This window comes from Orcinus orca, chromosome 3 (genome assembly GCF_937001465.1).
Source record: "Orcinus orca chromosome 3, mOrcOrc1.1, whole genome shotgun sequence".
Classification (NCBI taxonomy): Eukaryota; Metazoa; Chordata; class Mammalia; order Artiodactyla; family Delphinidae; genus Orcinus; species Orcinus orca.
In genome coordinates, this window is record NC_064561.1 from 169,122,490 (window position 1) to 169,131,087 (window position 8,598).

The 8,598-nt window shown below is 35.9% G+C and overlaps 1 pseudogene; it reads right to left on the reverse strand.

Annotated features, from left to right (window-relative positions):
- Nucleotides 1-5,274: 5,274 nt before the first annotated feature.
- On the reverse strand, nucleotides 5,275-6,083 carry LOC101289175 (poly(A) polymerase alpha-like; annotated as a pseudogene).
- Between the last annotated feature and the right edge of the window lie 2,515 nt (nucleotides 6,084-8,598).

Here is an 8,598-nt window from a genome sequence, read left to right on the forward strand (position 1 = left end):
AAAAAGGATTAACTTCACTAAAACCCAGTTAAAATGCAAATGAAATGAATTTCTGGGCAATAAAGCATGCATTAAGCTTGGACTTTAATGAATATAATAGTAAAAAGTCCCTGGAATATTTATGTACCTCTATCTATTTCATCTCTATGCTCTTTTAGATGTAAGTCTCCTGATTACTTTAGAGGCTTTGCATTTCTGCTTGCCACAAACATGATTAACAGCTGTATTGCTCCATTTTCTCCAGAGAGGGCTTAGAACCTACTTCATTTCACTCTCTTGAAATCCAACCATGAAGCTAAAAAGAATCTTATCTGACTTCTAAGATTTATGCTCATTTCAAAGAGATTACTTAAATTCAATGATAGAAGCGGCATATAATATAAAATGGCTAAGTATAGTTACGAGGCTTTGGTGCCTATTTTGAAAGGAATTTTATATTTAAAATGAAAGAAAATGTAATATTTGTGTTATATCTGTGTGTTAATTATTAGAATAGAGGTAATGAATATTTCTGTATTTGTAGAAACAGAGACACTAATTCCTCTTATCAGCCTGAAGGTAAAGGGTAGACATTTGTAGTCTGGGGAGGAGAGGCTTTGATCTTAGTAATGGATTTTGCTGAGCCAGGTTTTTGTTTTGTAGAGACAAGTCAGAGTTTAAGCAAATGCAACTAGGTCATTTCTTTTACCTTGTTAGACCTCTTCACATTTGGCTCAAAGGCGTTTTTAAAATTCAGAGGATTTGAATATATTATCCTATAAAATAATTGTGTAATCTAATAGATCATAAAAGAGTATGGTCATTATGGAGTAAGTACTATTCTAGAATCATAAAATGTTAATAAGTGTTCAAGGTCAAGAAAATATAGGATAGGTTGAGAGTTAAATCTACAGAAGCTGGTACATTGTAAGTTGAAGTAGCTGCAAAAGATTCATAAAGTCTATTCTGTGCCAAGAGCAGTATCCCTGAAACTAATTTAAATGATTAGTTTTACTCTGTTCATGTTCATCCTTTAGAAAGCATATGGTATAGCCTCAGTGATTATAGAAATAAAGAAGGACCATTTGCTAGTTATGGCAATGCTGTGACTACGAGATGTAAGGTCAAATAGAGCAAAAGAAGACTAGTCTTAAAACTAAGAGGCATAGAAATGTATCATTTAATGTGCATAATCCACTTTATATGCAGTATATTTTTGATGTTAAAAAGAAGGTATTTCTACTTGGCCATGAAAAAGAATGAAATAATGCCATTTGCAGAAACATGGGTGCAACTAGAGGTTATCATACTAAGTGAAGTAAGTCAGAAAGAGAAAAACAAATACTGTATGATATCACTTATATGTGGAATAAAGTATGACACAAATGACCTATCTCCAGAATGGAAACAGACTCACAGACGTAGAGAACAGACTTGTGGTTGCTAAGGGGGAGGGGTGGGGAGGTAGGGGGAGGGATGGAGTGGGAGTTTGGGGTTAGCAGATGCAAACTATTACATATGGAGTAGATAAACAACAAGGTCCTACTGTATAGGATAGGGAACAATATTCAATATCCTGAGATAAACCATAATAGAAAATAATTTTAAAAAATGTATACATATAACTGAATCACTTTACTGTACAGCAGAAATTAACACAACATTGTGAATCAACTATACTTCAATTTTAAAAAAAGTTTAAAAAGAAGGTCTTTTGGCCTCAGCTATACATTTCCAGTATCTACTAGAGAGAAAAAAAATCACTGAATTGGGTGGTGTAAATGAATTACTGAGTGGGTGGCCCCATCTACTCATCCAATTTGATAGACTATCTCCGGATTCTCTTTCTGAAGCCAGAATATTAACTTTGCCAATTGCTTCATGACTGAAAGATCCTCTATCAAGTATATGCGCTGTCCTCTAGGAAATGCAAAGTGCTGTGCTGCCTGGTGACTCAGAAAGCACTTTAAATGGCTGAGGAAATGTAACTCTTTTACTGTCCTATTTAAATCATCCTATCTACAGTTAAAATTGAGCTGTTATTCTATCATAAAATATGTTAACTATATACTCATTTAGATTCATGTGGTCGTGGAGTTCTTAATCTTAGTTTCTCTGGAACAATTAATTCTATTCCAGTCATGCTCTGGGTACTGCTCTTCCCTGCCATTTCTATCTGGTTCCACCTCTGCGTTCTATTTGAATTCTTCCCTATTATTAAAGAGAACAGTCTCAAGATGAATATGCATTTACTGTGCTTATCTGAGGCAGCAGTGCTTTGTCTCTGTGAAATGTTTCTTTTTCTAATTTGTAATGTAGTATTTATTCTTTAAGGTAATCCACTATTTCAATCATTAATAGTGGTGGTTGACAGTCTACATTCTTGGCGAACTGTGTGTAGATAGATTATTGGCTTGGAGATGAAAAAATTAAGTCACTTGACTAAACACAACTGCCATTGTTTGACTGCCCAACCACTTTACTTCTCATATCCCTACAGGCATAATGTCACAATCTATTTATTAGAGATCTTCATTTAATAGGACATTCTTCTCGTAAACACTCCATCAAGGTGTCAATGCCATTGCCCCATCCCCCCGCTTCTGTGACAAATTCAAGGATGAGCACATAATTAGGCAGGTTGATAAAACTCTTCCCAGTAGCTGCCTTACTGTAAAGGGAAGGGATAATTTTCTCTTTGTTTTGATGGAATTTATTTGTATAATCCAATATCAGAATAAGAGGATAACACAAAACATATATTTTTTTTCATATACTTTAACAATGGATCAGTCTACTTGACATACTAATTTAATAAGTTTTAAGAAGGAGTGCATGTTATAATAATTTTATGATAAAAATTGATGCACACAGTTTGAATCAAAATATAGCTCAAGGAGAGTGTAGGAATACATGCTATTCAATTAGAAAGTTTTCTCATAAATAGATGAAGCATTACTTAAAATTAAGATGTGGATAATTCTTTCAATGAATGAAAATTGGGTAATACTTGTAACAATTTGATAAAGGTTAGAAAGGAGAAGAACACTGTTTTACCAATAATTTTTTCTTTGTAGCACACTATTATCCAGGTATTTGAGATTTTGAATGAACCCTAGATATATTTAGGTCAATTGCTTAGGACTTGATTATATTGGCTAAATATATATATTAACAGGAACAGATTCAAAATATTGTAATAGATTGAAAATCATCCTGGTCATTTGTAAAAATTTCTAACCAATCCAATTCCTCTATAACCAGTGGAAGTAAGTTAAATTTCACTTAGACATCTTATTGCAAATATCTGATATAACTTATCAGGCTATGGTAATATATGGGGTGTAAAAACCTAAGAAATGGGCTTCCCTGGTGGCACAGTGGTTGAGAGTCTGCCTGCAGATACAGGGGACACGGGTTCGTGCCCCGGATCCCACATGCCGCGGAGCGGCTGGGCCCGTGAGCCATGGCCTCTGAGCCTGCGCGTCCAGAGCCTGTGCTCTGCAATGGGAGAGGCCACAACAGAGTCCACAACATTGAGAGGCCCGCGTAGCACACACACACAAAAAAAAACAAAAAAAACCCTAAGAAATGTATTTCATCCAAGATCCCTTTTGCAGCAATGGTGTGTAATGATCATGGAATCACTTTACCATTAAAAACAGGAAGTTTTCATGTCAGCCTAATCAGGAAGAATTTTTCTGAGAGTTCCCGAGCTGTTTATAGTCCTCTTGTGTACCTCCACTCTGGTTTCCTCCATCTTGTACTTTCTCCCTAAAGCCATCAGTGGATGACAACCCATTCAGACTCATCTGCACACACCTGTCTAAAATGTTTTTCCTTTTTTGTTAATTGAAGGATAGTTTATTTACAATGTTTCAGGTGTACAGCTAAGTGATTCAGTTAAACACACACATATTTCTTTTTTCATAGTCTTTTCCACTGTAGGTTATTACAAGATATTGAATATAGTTCCCTGTGTTATACAGTAGGTCCTTGTGATGCCTGTAGTGGGGCCCTTTCCCATAGTCCTCATTAGGCCAGTGTCTAACAGTATCAAAAATCATAGGGGTTCCAGCCATCTTCACTGATGTATTTTACCTTTTCTTTTTTGCAACTACCTTCTCTTCTCTTAAATAGCAGCCCTCTCCACAGAAAAAGACCGTATCCCATTTTCAGGCATCTCAAGCATTAATATTTCTAGCTGGAACCTACCCTGATCTACATTACAATAGGAAATGGAATCTTTTTTCCTTGAAACCACAGTATGGGGTGGGTGACCATCCCTGACAGGTGTTCATCTTCCTCCCAATGTGCCTGGGCTGTGTGCATGGTCATTCAACTGGAGAGACAACGGGGTGTGGATTGTGTGGAAAGCCACTCATGTTAGCCTGGGTGATGCAAAGAAGTTCTTAGTCCTCCTCAGTCAGTGACCTTGGAGGGCACTGACGTATAAAACTGCACCAAACTGGGCAAAAAGTTATGCTATTTCTTTCTTTCTTTCTTTTTTTTTTTTTGAGGTACGTGGGCCTCTCACTGTTGTGGCCTCTCCTGATGCGGAGCACAGGCTCCAGATGCACAGGTTCACTGGCCATGGCTCACGGGCCCAGCTGTTCCGCGGCATGTGGGATCCGGGTCACAAACCTGTGTCCCCTGCATCGGCAGGCAGACTCTCAACCACTGCATCACCAGGGAAGCCCAAAGTTACGCTATTCCTATGCCAATGCTACCACTCTTGAGAAAGAAAATAGGACTGAGGAAAAGTATTTGAGAAGCTTCTAATGTATAATATGAGAAAAAGTGAGTTTTAGAACAGTGGATGATTAAGAAATCTAACACTCTTAATACTTTGAAGGAGAGAGAGGAAACAGAACCAAAAATGATTGGAATCACATGATAATTGTCAAATGAAATGTATTTGTTCAAAAATGTTTATTGTAATATATGATAATAATGCTCAGAGGAGAGAGTCCAGGTGTTTCAGTCCCACTTACCTTAGTTGCTCTCTTGACTCCTGTTACTTCTTATTCTTCTCAGCTACACTATTTTCTTTCTTTTCTTCCTTCCTTCTCTGCCTCCCATGGACTCAGCCAACAGCCTCATTAGTGCTTTCTCTCAATGACATGTTTCTCCTTCTAATGTCACTATGTTACTGCTCTTTGTATTAATACATCACCCAAATCATTAATGGTGGCAGTCTACACTCTACATTCTAGATGGAACGTATGTGGGTTATGCGTTAGCAGGCTGACAAGATAGGTCACTTGATTTCTTTTTTTTTCAATCAATTTTATTTTAACATAACCTAAACACATACCATTTAGAAAATACGAAGAAAAATTTACATACAAGTGTTGATGCTATTGCATTTGGATAAAGCTGGCAAGTTCATGCTACTAGCATAGCTCAGGAAACACCACAGAGGAAAACTAATATATTGGAATAGATGCTGTGGTGTTTGGCCCACAGCTTGATAGCTTGTAGGATTAACCTGAAGCTGTCAATGTTTGGTACTCAATGTAAAATTTCATTGGTTACCCTGCATCTTATATGTAAATTTTTAAGCAGACTATCATCTCTAAAGTCCAGGTCTTCTGGAATAGTCTGCAAGTGCTAATCTTGCAAACAAAATAGCAATCTCTATCCCAGAACACAGTTTGATAACTGGTACAAATGCCTCTGTAACAGCTCTTAAATTGATTTCTTCCTGTAATTTCAATTCATCATAGAATGAGGCGAAAAAGTCACTTCAATCACCATGTCTTGGAGCAACACACAACACAAGATCGACACCTTTTTTATGTACTTCTAATTTATAAGTTCCAAATGTAAAAATTTTTCCTCCAACATTTTCAATTACACATTGTGGAAGATTCTTGCTTTCACTGATTTCTTGTATCCACTCTTTTACCAGGTTATTTAATTTTCCCAAAATTTAAATTCTGTGCTGCAATTCCTCTTCCTCTTCAAAAACCCCAAAGGGCTTCAGTCTCAATTAGTTTCTGTGTAAGTAGGTAGTCAGTCTCCTTGGGGGCTGCTAAGCTGATGGGAGAGGTAATGTCCTAGTGCTTCTGTGGCTGCTGTGTTTGTTGTGATCCCTGCATTGAAACTGGCCTGGAAACTCTACCACCCCCAACCCTGCCACCACCCTGGACATGATCCACTGAGGCAGGAGGGAGGCAAGGGCCTGCCTCAGCACTGGGTCCAACACCAATTCTTGACTAAACATGATGATGAACCATGAGAGCTTATACTTAGAAAGGTATTACAGCAAGGAATCTTAGTATTTAAAGGGAATAAAAGAGTAAAAGTGATAATCATATACCTCACAGGAATTTACATTTAATTAGGAAAACCTTACATCAAATAATATTCAAATTCTAACTGATGTTTGTGTTTGACGTACAATGAACAATAAAGAAGGTTCCCACTCTACCTTCATTATAAACACATTGGAGGCAGATTTTTCTCATGGTTCTGACAGAGCTGGAGATATTCTCTTCTTAGTTTGAACTACATAGAGTAGTTAGATACTAAAGGACCAAATGAGGTCTGTCTCAATCTTCTCAAAAATAAACAATTTTTGAAAATTTAATGGTAAGTTATAAATCATGGCATAACAGGACTTTTTAGAGAACAGATTACTTCTAACATTTAATCATATAATGTTTTGCTTTAAAAACAGGATAAATAGATTATTTTAGTTTAGGAACAAATGCATCAAGGGTGCTGCTGTTGATGAGACACTGCTCTTTTTCTAGGCATTCTCTTCTGTCCATGATTTTGTACTGATTAAATTTAAACACATCCTGTTCCACCAGTTGTAAGTTCTAATTTTGTCCTTTAGTCCTCTGAGTATAGAGAGATTTAACTCTTTTGTTTAACATTATTCACTTACAAAAAGAAAATTCACATGGTACTTTGGCTGGACTATTCTAACTTTCTAAAATAACTCCGTTTAAGAATATACCTTATGCTTAAACACTTTTTTGACATTGTCCAGGTTTTTCTGCTAAGGTTCTTCTTTTGTTCTCATTTTACTTCTCATTTTTTAAAGTAGATCTCATTTTCATGTTTGTAGAAGCCATACTTTTTTAAGCAAAACCTTCAATGCAGCCATTATTCTCCACTTTTATCTACAAATATTTTGAATATCACTCTAAGAGAGTTATTTAATGATGCATTTATATAACTGTTCCAAGGAGTGGAGGACATATTTAAAGTGATGAAAGGGAAAAACCTATAACCAAGATTGCTCTACCCAGTAAGGATCTCACTCAGATTCGACAGAGAAATTAAAACCTTAACAGACAAGCAAAAGTTAAGAGAATTCAGCACGACCAAACCAGCATTACAACAAATGCTAAAGGAACTTCTCTAGGTAGGAAACACAAGACAAGGAAAAAACTTACAAAAACCCCACAAAACAATGAAGAATATGGTAATAGGAACATACATATTGATAATTACCTTAAAGGTAAATGAATTAAATGTTCCAACCTAAAGACATAGACTGGCTGAATGGATACAAAAACAAGACCCGTATATATGCTGTCTACAAGAGACCGACTTCAGACCTAGGGGCACATGCAGACTGAAAGTGAGGGGATGGAGAAAGGTATTCTATGCAAAAGGAAATAAGAAGAAAGCTGGAGTAGCAATTCTCATATCAGACAAAATAGACTTTAAAATAAAGATTACAAGACACAAAGAAGGACACTACATAATGATCAAGGGATCAATCCAAGAGGAAGATATAACAATTGTAAATATATATGCACCCAACATAGGAGCACCTCAATACATAAGGCAAATACTAAAAGCCATAAAAGGGGAAATAGACAGTAACACAATAGTAGTAGGGAAATTAACACCCTACTTTCACCAATGGACAGATCATCCAAAATGAAAATAAATATGGAAACACAAGCTTTAAATGACACATTAAACAAGATGGAATTAATTGATATTTATAGGAGATTCCATCCAAAAACAACAGATACACTTTCTTCTGAAGTGCTCATGGAACATTCTCCAGGATAGATGATATCTTGGGTCACAAATCAAGCCTCGGTAAATTTAAGAAACTTGAAATCATATCAAGTATCTTTTCTGACCACAGCTCTATGAGACTAGATTTCAATTACAGGAAAAAAAAAAACTGTAAAAATACAAACACATGGAGGCTATACATTATGCTACTAAATAACCAAGAGATCACTGAAGAAATAAAAAGGAAATTCAAAAATACCTAGAAAAAAATGGCAATGAAAACACGATGGCCCCAAATCTATGAGATGTAGCAAGAGCAGTTCTAAAAGGCAAGTATATATCAATATAATCTTACCTCAAGATACAAGAAAAATCTCAAATAAACAACTTAAGCTTATACCTAAAACAATTAGAGAAAGAAGAACAAAGAAACCCCAAAGTTAGTAGAAGGAAAGAAATCATAAAGATCATATCAGAAATAAATGAAAAAGAAATGAAGGAAACAATAGCCAAGATCAATAAAACTAAAAGACGGTGCTTTGAGAAGATAAACAAAATTGATAAACCATTAGCCAAACTCATCAGGAAAAGGAGGGAGAAGGCTCAAATCAACAGAATTAGAAATGA